Raw genomic sequence first — 15,134 nt, 5'->3', positions numbered from 1 at the left:
ACGGCTTATGAAACATCGTCTGTAAAGACTGCAGGCGTTGAACTGAAATACAGATTTGACGGACGGGCATTTGATCAGTCCAGATTGCATTCTATGAGGTTCACAAGTCTTACTCAGGTAAATGAACTGTAGCTGTCTGTAAATCTGAAGAGTAGATAAAATCAGCCAACCAGTAGAAAGCCAAAGGTTTGTTTAGCCAGTGACCTAGGTTTCGATATTTCTAAAAATATAATCTTCAGAGTGGGCCTTGTTACATCACATTTGATGTTAAATTACATTTGCTGAAGCCGAGCGGCTCCTGCATACATAAAATTGGTATAAAAACCAGAAACGCCACATGCCATGGCTTAAGACAGCAGCCAGATTACATTCATCATACGACAGAACAAATGCACGAATGTATTCGACCACTGGTTAAGCTATTGTCAACATAAAATTATAACAGGGATTCAAAGGATAAAATATCTGCCTAACCTTAGTATTCACCACTGCAGAGACAAAGGCCTACATTGTTAGTAATATCGAAACCTACCTCAAGGGCTAAATAAACCTTTGGTTTGCAACTCGTCGGCTGATTTTTTCAACTTGTTCAAATCTATACACTTGCTGATTCGCAGCCATGTTTAAGATTTTGTCTGTAAAGTGTTTCAGTACTACATATAAACGGTTTGGCCTGAGCCTCAAAATTCAAAGATACTAACACAGGCAGGTCCTGGAACTGTCTTTACGAATTTCAGTAACTCCATTCCCAGCACACCTTTGGAACAAGTAGATCACTGCCAAACCACCGAAGTTGTCTCCATACCTGAAATGCGATACAGTAATGGAAATTCAGGAGAAAAATGAAAATTTCGACATGAGTATCAGCCGATAACGAAGACGATGACCACCTTGATTGCCTTACTCTGACCAGCGATTGGATTTATTTACACTGGCGCAAGATGAATCGAATACGTAGAAGGTGATACCGCTGGTTTGTAGCTCCCGTCACGATCCACCGTAATAAAGGAAGTTTCCTAATCCGAAGGCAGGTAGTTCTGGCCAATTTTTACGATGTGGTACGACAGTGGGGAGCGCCAACTTGGATTGACATTGTGCATTTTCGCTTCCTATAAGTGGTATGGTGGCCACAGTCTTGTTGCCCGTTAGTTAGTTATTTTGTTGTGAAGGTTAATGATAATTAACAATTATTACACTATAGTCCAGTTTGCAATCGAAACTATTCAAATCACCTTATTTTGAAACTATGTACCCGTAACTATGAACAAAAGGTGACAAAAAAGAGTTGTGGATTCGAGAGATTATTTAACTGGTGTTTGATTTAATTCCAACAACTAAAGGTAGACAGATATAAGTAGTCGAGGAGACGCTCCCGTCTCATGACAACAAATATAGACTCTACGTCGAACACAGTTTGCTCGGCAGTGTATGCTTTACTGAGACCATCACTGTATATTGGTCGTAATCGGAAGGTCTCTTCCGTATCTACACTGCACGAGAAGAAAATCAGCACCAATAACCAGTACAGTGCCTGACGAGATAATAACTATGCATTGTCTAACACCAGACCGGCAGTTTTCTCAACATGAGACAAAATCACTTTTGGTTAATGGGGTGCTTTACTCACTACACTACATCAATTTTCCTTTCCTTAGTTTTATTTTAATGACTCTTAGCACTCTGCAATAGGAACTTGGGGATGGATGAGGAATGAAGAACGATGAAGCTCAGTTATCATTTTAAGAAGAGAAGAATTTATCATTTTAGTATTCACGAGAGAATAATTTTCACCTTTATAATATTTTTTTCGTCTTTTGTTTTCAGCGTCAATAATTTCGCTCTGTATGTGACTGCTGGTCAAGCTATTGGCTTTTAATGTCACCGCAACATGGGAAAAACAGTGTGAGGAGTCCTCGCCAACATATGCCTACGACCGCCCGTTCATCACAGACATAGAATCTGATCTTCTACTTCATCCGGAAACTAAAGACCTTCCCTAACAAATTAAGATTAAACCATGGCAGATGTAAGAACTCGTTATACCAGAGGTGAAATGCAAATTCAAAATGATGTCAATGTCGTACCAATCGGTAAATCAATCACCACATCACTGCACAATGCTTACGAAAGTATCGTCCTTGGGGAATGATAAAACCTGGTCAGAACTTTCACTTGCTGTAAATAATGGCTCTACTCTTTAAACTCAACGTAATGTCTGTATAAAACAGAAACGACCCGATAGTATGTGATCATGAGGTTAGTGGTGAATGTTTCCAGCAAGTCACATCATGTAAGTATTTGCTAGCGGCACTAACATGCGGCAAGAAGTTGGTGTATTATGTAAAATCAGGGATATAGAAAGCGGACGAAAGACTCAGATTTGTTAGAATGGTACTGGAAAAATGCAAAGTATCTATAAAGGATATCACGTATAAGATGGTTGTGTGACCAACTCTGGGACATTGTTCCAGTATCTGGAGTCCTTGTCATGAGGACATAGTAACAGACGAATTCAGAAACGCGCTGCTAGATTTCGACATGCCTCTATAGGCAGTAAGAAAGTATAACAGAAACACTTAGGGACGTTAAATGTGAAACCTACGGAGACACACGACACAATTATCGAGAAGACATTTTGGGCAAATTTACAAAACCTGGGACTGTGGGAATACTATGTTGCCGCCATCGTGTATTTAGTGGTCATGAGACTATGATAAGTGTCATTAGAACACATAAGGAAGCATACAAATAGTCATTTTCTTCCCCGTTCAATACATGCATGTAATAGAAAAGAAAATCTACAAATCTGTTACGATGTAACTTACACCACGCACTTGCAGGTTTCTGGAGTGTAGACGTGCATGGAGATGATCTTCTTCTGACCAGCGATCGGACTTTCTCACTTTGGTGCAAGATGCAAAGGGATGCATTGAAAATAATAGAGTAGAGTGTTGTACGTAGGAACACGTTTTCCAGACCTACGTCTTTAGCTAGCCCTGAAATAAAGGTTTAATACATTTTATAATTCCATTTTGAAATGGTAGCATTCAGTTTATGTGTGCTGCAGTCATTTTATGAAATTACAAAAGCTATAACTGGAAATTATTTCCAAATGTGAGAAACTGTCCCAAGCTACGACATGGTCATGTACCTATGAACAAATATTCTATTCCAACTTAAAAGTGTTGAAATCTTGAAAATCTAGTCAATATTTTGTTTAATCCTACTACATCCTAACAATGAGCAAATGAAAACAAATAAAGAAGAAGTATTATCAAAAACCAGCAACAAGTTAAAAACACTTTGAAATGGCAGCTATTGGCAATTATATCCAGTTTCAAATTTCATATGAACTAGGGAGTTGTCGTAAAAGTACGTTTGTTATAGTACAACCTTTAAAGACTGCATCCCATGTGGAGAGGACTGTAATCATTGCTGCTTACAACAAGTACTCTATTAGTGTAGATGCGTATGGATCTGGTATAAAACAGATTGCAGAATGAATCAATAGATTTCACTAAGCTGCAGACGAGATACGTGTTAGGACACACTTCCAGTAACCAATACCCCTATACCCAAATCTTTTAAGAAACGAAATACTGGTCCGCAGCTCGTGGTCGTGCGGTAGCGTTCCCACTTCCTGCGCCCGGATTCGATTCCCGGCGGGGTCAAGGATTTTCTCTGCCTCGTGATGACTGGGTGTTGTGTGATGTCCTTAGGTTAGTTAGGTTTAAGTAGTTCTAAGTTCTAGGGGACTGATGACCATAGATGTTAAGTCCTGCAGTGCTCAGTGCCATTTGAACCATTTTTGAACGAAATACCGCGTATAAAAGAGCTCCAAACATCTCATTACTTTACAAATGAGTTAATATTTAAATATTTCACATTAACAGGTAAAACGTTTAAGCTTGAAGAAATTTAAAAACTAACTACAGGGTGAAAATTATTGAAGTACATGAAAAAAAAACGCAAATTAGTTACAAACTACAGCGTGGGCACACCTTATTCAACATTTAACAGTCACTACAGGTCTTCGGATATAGGTTACAGGATGTTCTATATGCGTGCCATCAATGGAGATGATGTGGCGCAGACGAATAGCGAAATTCTGCATGACCCGTTCAGAACATGCATCAGTGTACAGAAATTCGATGTTGTCGATGGCCTGCTGAATGGTTGTTTTCAGCTCAGCAATGGTTTTGGGGTTATTGCTGTACACCTCGTCTTTAATATACCCCACAAAAAAGAGTCGCACGTGTTCAGACCCGGAGAAAATGGCGGCCAATCGAGACCCATGCCAGTGGCCTCTTGGTATACCAGAGCCAGAATGCGGTCCCCAGAGTAGGACACTTCCCTGCTTCCATGGGGTCGAGCTCCGTTTTGCATGAACCACATGTATCGAGATTAGGGTCACTTTGGATAATGGGGATGAAATCATGATCTAAAACCTTCACGTACCGTTCGGTAGTCACCGTGCCATCAAGGAATATTGGACAGAATATTCCGTTACAGCATTACAGGACATTGCACACCACAGATTCACTCGTTGAGGATGAAGCGACTTCTCGATCGCGAAATGCTGGTTCTCAGTTCCCCAAATGCACCAATTTTGCTTATTGACGAACCCATCCAAGTTAAAGTGGGCTTCGTCGCTAAACCAAACCACACATGCGCATACTAATTCCCATCATGGTCCGCGACCAACTGCGTAGTTTGAACCTGCTAACGCTACCGTTCAGAAATTATGACGATTTCATTTCATGTAGTTCAAATGTGTGTCAAATCTTATGGGACTTATCTGCTAAGATCATCAGTCTATTAAGCTTACACACTACTTAACTTAAATTATCCTAATGACAAACACACACACCCATGCCCGAGGGAGGACTCGAACCTCCGCCGGGACCAGCCGCCCTGTCCATGACTGCAGCGCCTAGACCGCTCGACTAAACCCGCTAACCCCGCTTCATATAGTTCAATAATTGTCAGTCCGTATCTTGATTTTATTACTTTCGTGTTATTCACCCAATGGCTAATGAACAACACATACACTGATATAATGTTCCAGGTATCCTCAGTAGTATATGTGAATACTGTCGAGAAGATCGATAGCGAATAGAATTAGTAAATAAATAGTGAAATGAAACCTCACGGTTGATGCAGAAGTTGTACCTCAAGTAGAACGAACATTTTGTTAAGTTATAAACTATTTCCTTTAACTATTTTGTGGGGGTGTAAGTATGGAAAAGTAGAGAAAACGAGTTATATTGCGTTACAAGTTTCTTAAAAATAGCTAATTGCTTTCATTTCAAACACTTGATTAGTATAGTCCGGTAATTTGTGCTCCATTTGAAGCAAAAGCTAGTATCCCACGCTTCTGAATGGTTATGACACAATATCTCATGAATTATGTGTAATACAGTGATAAAATTTTGCAGTTACATTCAATCGTGCATGTGGATATTGTCTGCAGACCGTGTTACGAATAGAGCTAGTAATAAAGAAGGAATTATATTGTGTATCAGTGAGAAAAAGTTTCGAAAAATTTCATATTAAGTGTAAAGTTTGTTGGCAGTCGTAGGTACCCTCATTCTCAACCACTGGATAAATATACGTGTATATAGTATGGGTAATTGTATGCAGTGTGTTATGCTGCTTCGAGACATATACACAGTTTGTAACTTTAATACACTCCCGAAAATGGAAAGAAAACACATTGACACCGGTGTGTCAGACCCACCATACTTGCTCCGGACACTGCGAGAGGGCTGTACAAGCAATGATCACACGCACGGCACAGCGGACACACCAGGAACCGCGGTGTTGGCCGTCGAATGGCGCTAGCTGCGCAGCATTTGTGCACCGCCGCCGTCAGTGTCAGTCAGTTTTCCGTGGCATACGGAGCTCCATCGCAGTCTTTAACACTGGTAGCATGCCGCGACAGCGTGGACGTGAACCGTATGTGCAGTTGACGGACTTTGAACGAGGGCGTATAGTGGGCATGCGGGAGGCCGGGTGGACGTACCGCCGAATTGCTCAACACGTGGGGCGTGAGGTCTCCACAGTACATCGATGTTGTCGCCAGTGGTCGGCGGAAGGTGCACGTGCCCGTCGACCTGGGACCGGACCGCAGCGACGCACGGATGCACGCCAAGACCGTAGGATACTACGCAGTGCCGTAGGGGACCGCACCGCCACTTCCCAGCAAATTAGGGACACTGTTGCTCCTGGGGTATCGGCGAGGACTATTCGCAACCGTCTCCATGAAGCTGGGCTACGGTCCCGCACACCGTTAGGCCGTCTTCCGCTCACGCCCCAACATCGTGCAGCCCGCCTCCAGTGGTGTCGCGACAGGCGTGAATGGAGGGACGAATGGAGACCTGTCGTCTTCAGCGATGAGAGTCGCTTCTGCCTTGGTGCCAATGATGGTCGTATGCGTGTTTGGCGCCGTGCAGGTGAGCGCCACAATCAGGACTGCATACGACCGAGGCACACAGTGCCAACACCCGGCATCATGGTGTGGGGAGCGATCTCCTACACTGGCCGTACACCACTGGTGATCGTCGAGGGGACACTGAATAGTGCACGGTACATCCAAACCGTCATCGAACCCATCGTTCTACCATTCCTAGACCGGCAAGGGAACTTGCTGTTCCAACAGGACAATGCACGTCCGCATGTATCCCGTGCCACCCAACGTGCTCTAGAAGGTGTAAGTCAACTACCCTGGCCAGCAAGATCTCCGGATCTGTCCCCCATTGAGCATGTTTGGGACTGGATGAAGCGTCGTCTCATGCGGTCTGCACGTCCATCACGAACGCTGGTCCAGCTGAGGCGCCAGGTGGAAATGGCATGGCAAGCCGTTCCACAGGACTACATCCAGCATCTCTACGATCGTCTCCATGGGAGAATAGCAGCCTGCATTGCTGCGAAAGGTGGATATACACTGTACTAGTGCCGACATTGTGCATGCTCTGTTGCCTGTGTCTATGTGCCTGTGGTTCTGTCAGTGTGATCATGTGATGTGTCTGACCCCGGGAATGTGTCAATAAAGTTTCCCCTTCCTGGGACAATGAATTCACGGTGTTCTTATTTCAATTTCCAGGAGTGTAGTTGACTTATTGCGTCGAACGTTTAACACAATATTATATCTCTTAATGAGTAGTACCTTACAGAATTTTAAATTTGTAACTTCGTTCAATAATTATACGAAATACTGTTTGCCCTTGGAAGCAGCCAGAAATGCAAGCTGCAAACGGAAATGTTCACCGATTTAGTCGTTTAGTGTCATAGATGCACTATATCTGAGGAGTGACGTCCGTAATTACGGATTGCACTTTCAGTGTCGTCGACACCCCAAGTAGCAAACGATTTTCAGAAGTTGAAATGAGTAATTTCGGTTAGGGGAATTGTTTTAGAGTGCCAAGATGTACCATTCGTCCTGCATATCCTTGGCCCTACATATCACCTCTCGAAATCTGCCAACTGTAATGTCTCTTGCAGCGGTCTCTCCGCGATATTTTCAGAAATTTTATAAATTATATAACTCAGTACATATCTCGAAATATCTCTTCTTATCTTACCGATTATCAATGCAAAGTAGTTTCAAGCCCAATTATTCCTTGGAGCGTCCATTTACTCCATGGAATAGCTTCTCTGCTATCTATGTTTTCTCTTATGAAAAGAATGAGGGACTACTGGCCGATTAGTCGTGAAAGAAGGAGGACGTATATGTATGTATTATTGGACTAGTCGCCATTCTGTATGAGAAGGAATTTAATACATGAACTAAACTATAGTAAGTGTGTTCGCGTACTATTTAACTGATTATTATTGACAGTGTCTGCTTACTACGCTGTGTTGCGCGGGATCAGTGGGGAACGTCTGATTTACACTGGACGAACGTGCCGTTTTGTATGCTCAAGATATTCAGTTATTTCAAATAAATAGGCTAACACGGTCTTACCAGCAGATCTCCGGTCTTCCCCATGTGATCACCGAAAGTTAATAATTATAACAAATGTTTCCAGGACTGACAATTTTCGTCGCACCGAGACTTCGAAATTGCTTCACTGCCTTATGGAGTTATAGTTAAGCTCAATGTAATCAGGATAGAACAGTATTGAACTGTGTGAATGTGATAAGCCTGCTTTGTGAATGAAAATTCCCTTAATATACGCATGTTTTTACTATCCTGATCAGTGTAGCTAAATCAGGCCGGTGTGAGAGAGGTTTTGAAATTTTTAGATCCCACAAAAAAAAATTAAAAATCGCAGCTTTACGAACTGCGCAAGTGCTGTCTCCCGGCGTTGAGCGGTACCAACAATACAGGCAGCGGCCATCGCAATGGAACCGCCCGTTCCACAGACTCTTTAACGTGGAGAGTCAGCTCTAGCCGAAAGAGATAGGCCAAGAGCGGCCTTCGGAATATGTCGTAGAACATTGCGAGCACTGTTTAACACTTCAGTAGCAAATGGCCAAAGAGCACGGACTCAGACTAAAACTTACAAAGTAACGATAGTGCAGCGACAGAGCAATTTCGACATTTTAACCAGACGTCACCGCTATAAGCAGCTACTTTAATCTGCACAGACTGAACTGTGGGCGTATCAGAGCATATGAAGGGTATAATGAACAGATAAAGTCAAAAATGTAGCAGTGCTGTAGCGTATGAACTAAGATTTTGAGGTATTATCAATGCCAGCAAGAGACGAAGACTAGAATTCTGTATAGTTACTAAACACAGCATTTCGAAATTCCTTAACCAAAGAAGATGAAGTAATTATTCCAGAATTCGAATCAATCACAGCTGCCAACGTGAGTAGATTACAACTAGATATCCTCGGTGTAGTGAAGTAACTTAACTAACTTAATAAAAGCAAGTCTTCTGATACTGACTCTATACCAGTTAGGTTCCTTTCAGAGTATGATCCGCACCGAAAGACTGTAAAGCTGCACAGATCACACCAATATTCAAGAAAGGTAGTAGGAGTAATCCACTAAATTACAGGCCCTTATCTTTAACTTCGATATGTAGCAGAACGTATACTGCGTTCGATTGTTTGAATTATCTGGAAGAGAACTGTCTACTGATATACAGTCAACACGGATTTAGAAAACATCGTTCTTGTGAAACACAACTATCTCTTTACACACACGAGGTGTTGAGTGCTATTGACAAGGGATTTCAAATTGATTCCGTATTTCTAGATTTTCAAAAGGCTTTTGACGCTGTACGACACAAGCGGCTCGTAGTGAAATTGCTTGCGTATGGAATACCTGCTCAGTTATGTGACTGGATTCGTGATTTCCTGCCAGAGAGGTCACCGTTCGTGGTAACTGACGGAAAGTCATCGGGTTATGCAGAAGTGATTTCTGAAGTTCCTCAAGGTAGCGTTACAAGATCTCTGCTCTCCATTATCTATACAAACAATTTGGGAGAATATCTGAGCAGCCGTCTTAGGCTGTTTGCAGATAATGCTTTCGTTTATCGTCTAGTAAGTTCATCGAAGGAACTAAACCAATTGCAAAATAGATTAGAGAAGATATCTGAATGGCGGAAAAGTTGGTAATTGACCCTAATTAATGTAAAGTGAGAGGTCATCCACATGAGTGCTGAAAGGAATTCTTTAAACTTCGGTTACACTATAAATTAGTTTAATCTAAAGATCGTAAATTCGCCAATATATCTAGGAATTACAGTCACGAAAAATTTAAATTGGAAAGAACGCGTAGAAACTGTTGTGGGGAAGCCAGACGAAATACTGCGTTTTATTTGCAGGACACTTAGGTAATGCAACAGATATATTAAAGAGACTGGCCACACTACGCTTGTCCATCATCTTTTGGAATACTGCTGCGCGGTATGGGATCCTTACCAGATAGGATTAACGGAGTTCATCGAAAAACTTCAAAGAAAGGCGGCACGTTTTGTGTTATCGCGAAATAGGGGAGAGAGTGTCACGGATATAATATAGGATATGGGATGGACCCCATAAAAACAAATGCGTTTTACGTTGCGGCGGAATCTCGTCACAAAATTTCAAGCCACCAACTTTCTCCTTCGAATGCGAAAACATTTTGTTGACGCCGACCTACATAGGAGGAAACGATCATCATAATAAAATTAGGGAAATCATATCTCGCACGAAAATATACAGGTGTTAGTTTTTTCCCACTTGCTGCTCGAGAGTGGAATAATAGAGAACTATCGTGAAGGTGAACCGTCTGCCAGGCACTTACGTCTGATTTTCAGGGTAGATGCAAATGTAGAGCACATAACGTGCAAGAACAAACATCACTTGTTATAACAAAAACATCGAGGAAGGGCTAATGGCATTCGTGTTCCAGTGAGTAAAGGATTATCCTGGCTTAAGAAGTTAAGCTAGTGCTTCCGATTGAGAACAGAATCGCTGTTCGGGAAAACCACAGACAAAGAGCAGATTATGCTGCTGTGTGTCGATGTTGCAGGGGCATGAGAGACAATTAAAGAAGAAAAGAAGAATTTGTCAATGATGGAGAGGTTAATCCTCAATTTTTCCCCCTGTGCATGATTGCTGAATATATAAGGTTATGTGAACTCACAGAGCTTTGCAAATCCTTACCTTTTATATAAAGACTCTGCGCATGATGTAAACACAGCGATGTGGCGTGGAATTAGCGTAACAAATATTTCATTGATATCATTCCAACTAGAACCTGGCGTGGAATCAGTGAAAGTAGTAAGTGAGCCCATTGTGGGCAGTTGCAGATAATTTACTATGTTTTTTTTATTTTCTTATAAACCGTTAGGCTGAGCACACTATCCACCCAATTACTAAAGTTTTTTGTAAACGGATGAAAGATAACACACCCACAAAAAAAATTAAAAATTTTCAATCAAAATTCTGCAGCTACACAACGAACTCTAGATCATGAAATTCATTATCATTATTTTTAGTTCTCTTGGTTCCTTTATATTTTAGTTTAATATCACCATCTTAAAAAATTGAAAATCCCAATTACTTATTATTTTATTGAACCTTTCTGGCAAAATAATTTTAAATTTACTATCGACCTCGAGAGAAATTTTCTCCCCATATCTAGTTTTTAAACATTTGCAATCAGTAAAATACTAGCACTCATTAACGTCAAGCTCACTAACCTTTTTAAACAGACTTCAATTGCTTGCATTATTGAGCTTCTTTAGTAGAGTATCCATTTATATTGAACAAAATTTGAATAATACTTTAAATTTTTAATGTCTATAAATATGACTAATGTGTGGGATAAATTTCAATTTGACATCTTTGTTGAAAGAAGTAATAATCCAAGAGAGAAACAAATTGAGTGTTGCAAAGAATATTTTAAACCATCATTAATTATAGATCACTTGAAAAGTTTGGATCATACTCAACGTGTTAGTGTACTGAAGAGAATTTATGGAGAAGAATAGAAAAAGTACTTTGATAGCTATGAGGAAACATATATAGAAATATGGAAAGAAAGAGAAAGCTCTGATTCTCTCTTTTCTATGACTTTAAAGCAAATAGTGAATTCTAATTTACCAATTAATAATCTCCCTATAAAATTACATTAAAGCCTATTGTTTATTTTTGAAAGTTTATCAATCTATAACTAAAAAGTTAGACAACATAGAATACACAAAATGCAACTAACTAATTTATTCTATTTGTATATGGAATGTAGTATGAAATTTTTATTTACATTAGAAGATATAGACAAATTATTTAATATTTAATATCTGTAAGGTAATGTATCATAATATTCTAGAACAACTCTATTATCATACTGAAATGAAAACTCTTTCTTAAGTTGTTTGTTAACCAGATTTTTAGTACCAACATCTCTGGTTATCTGATTGTATTCTAACTGTATCTTTTCTTTTACTTCACTTTCTATTAGCCTTATCATAGATTCACCATTCATGTTTTGAATATTTCTATAATTTACAGTGAAGCCCTTAACCTTCATTTCTGTCATTTCATCATTTTTCTCATAATAGTAACTTTTTGGGCCTGTCGAAGCCCAATCTGTAATCCAGTTATTTCCTAATTCATCTGTCTATTCTCCCAGTATATAACCTGTTTCTACACTATTTTCACCATCATCAGTACTTACTATGGAATCTGTATCAACATATATAACAGATTTTCCTAATTGATCTAAATGTCCTACAATCTGAGCCTTGCATTTGATGTAGTGGATGCAAGTATGAAAATATTCGTAGCTGGATTGTTTTCCATGTAATAATCCATGAAATTGCACATCGTCTGAACCATCTACTCTGTAGTAAAATGTACATCTAAATTATCTTAATGGTCATCCAGCAGCATCTCCTACAAGCGCTGTAAACTGTTACTTATTTCGTTTAACTGACATTTTGCCTTTGCCCAAATTTTATCCATAACGAATTAAGACATATCTTGGCAACAGCTGGATTTTCCTCTATTCTGTTAGGATCTAGGTCAATATCCATCTTCTCTTTAACTGTTTTGACATATTCTTCATCACTTTCAAAATTATGTAGACTAGCTTCTAATTTTATCTTCAGAAAGTCTTTCACACAATTTTTAAACAGCACATTGCTTTTATTTTTAAAATCCCAAACTTCATACATATCTAGAGCCAAATTCCAATAAAACTACTTTCTTCATCACTGTGATTGCATGTACTTACTTGTTCTTTTTCATATGTGACACACAAAGTAAACAAGAGTTTTTGATTTTTATTGTTCTGTATATGTATAGGCAAAACAGGATGATACAATCCCCTAGGGGCCAATACTTTACATTTTATTAAGCCATACCAATTTATAGAATAATAACTTGGTCTATATATTTTTCTTTGATGTCGCTCAGGAGAATAATCGTAATATTGTACAGTAGGACAAAGGCTACATACGTCAATATATTTCATTTTTGAGCTAACACCATCAGCTTTAGTCCTTAATTTTATTGCATTTGTTTGACTACCATAAAAAGCATCTCTTGGATTCAATGGTTCAATAATTTTAGGTAACTGCTTTAATTCCTTAAGGCTTTTATACTCTGTTGATTTCAACCAATCACATTTCCACATTTCCACAAAACTGTATCCAGCATTTCGTATTTCTGCACTTCTTGTTAAATTCTTTTGATACAGATCATCCTTTGTGTCCTTATTTTTGTTATTAATTGTTTCACTTTTGAAACATTTTTTACATCCATAACAATAACAACCATGGCATTGATAAACAGTACTAGTTTCTTTATCAAATCCATCTTCTTTTGCTCCTGCAACTCTTACATCTCCACCATCATGAGCATGTTGAATGCTGCTGTTATTTAAACTCTTCAACGAAGCTATAGATTGTTTACTGTAACTCTCCTTCTGTTCTTTATCCAATACAGCGACTGTATTTTCAGGTAAATGTTTAGATCTGTAAATTGTCATACAAACGTCAGCAATTGTTAAATAACAGAATGGATCAATGTTAGCTATCTCTAGAAACTGTTTTCTTAGTTCCAAACAGCCTCTTCTTAGTATACCTACATCAGAATTACAGTACTCGTTAATTTCTTTCTTCATATTGAACACATAATTTTCTTTTAGAGCTGTGCCATTTGAGAAATGCTTGTCTTTCTTTTGGCTTCATAGTGTCAACACAGTAATATTCAGTATCAGGAATCGGTCCAAGGTAGTTTCCATCTTATGCCGTATTGAATAAATATGGGAAGTTTCTTCAATTCTTTCAAATCAAAGGTTTCTGGTCAACTACTAAGTGGACTTTGTATAAAATTACTGCTATCTATAATTTTTATGCCCAGTTGCTTGATCTCCAACATCAGTTCAGTTCCTGTGTAGATGGTATATGGCCTTATTGTAATTAAAAATTAACTGGGAATCATAACCTTTTGCATAGTGAGCTATGACTGTGTGATAACTGTTCCTTTCAGATATCATCCACCTACAGAATTCATCATTTGTCTTCAATTTATAAACAGTATCATCTTTAAAATTGTAAACTATTACGAGATTTGGCATATGTATGCCTGTCTCTTGAGTTGCTTCATAACAAAACCACATGTATCTTTCAGCATAGGTACAATTCACTTTCTTTGGAAAGCATTTTTTACAACATTTAAACTTTTTACCACCAACTATTTTTATTATATTTGAAGCAGTGGTAAATATAAAAATCTTTGAATTCTCCATTAACATAGCAACCTTATTTATTACAATTTGGGCAAACCTGCACTATAAATTCCACACCAAATCTTCTTTCACAGATACCACATCTTTGCAATACATGTTGCATATAACGTTTATGATTTCCAATTTCCACTACTTGTTTACAATTTCTGCAAAGTTGAAAGCCACATTTATGCTCTTTAGATCTTAAACAAATCTTTTTAGATCCTTCCCACTTGTGTCTGTTTCACAAACGTCTTGGTGATTGTTCAAGCATTCTTCATTATAACAGTATCTATTGCATTTCTCACAATATATCTTATTTTCTTCACTTTCATGTTCGGGACTTTTGCATAATATGCACACTTTTCTGGCTATTTTACATCTGTGAGCATCCTTGTTGTTATATGGCTTCTTGCATTTATCACAGAGATATGAAGATACCAAGAAAGCAGTCATATTATTAATTACATCGAAATGATTGTGATCTTTGTACAGATAACTGCATTGAAATTTTCTGCACATACGACGTTTATTTGGATATCCAATAATTCTTTAACATTTTTAATGTCAGCTAAGTTCAGTTCTTCTTCATTGTATTCTCCCAACTGACTACATAATATATCAGTTAACTCTTAATGCAATTTGTATTTGTGTCCTCTGATTTTCTTAATCTCATCTGTAGTTAGTTCTCTTCACAAAATTTTATTTGTTTGGTATGTCGAATCTACAATTACAGCTCTAGGACAGCACAGATTATCATCATTTTTAATTATTGTGATATATCTTTAGTCTTTTTGTCTTCAGCTAGATTTGTTATTTTTTTACCACCTCCACCACCTCTAGTAATTGTTAACATCTGAATATTAAACAATGTTTCTCCTATATCAACAGTCTCATCAGATGTTAAGATGTCCCACATTTTATTGCACATAACTTTAGCAGATTCTTGAGCATTATTC

Source organism: Schistocerca cancellata, chromosome 9 (assembly GCF_023864275.1).
Source record: "Schistocerca cancellata isolate TAMUIC-IGC-003103 chromosome 9, iqSchCanc2.1, whole genome shotgun sequence".
NCBI lineage: Eukaryota > Metazoa > Arthropoda > Insecta > Orthoptera > Acrididae > Schistocerca > Schistocerca cancellata.
This window is presented reverse-complemented; position numbering follows the sequence as displayed.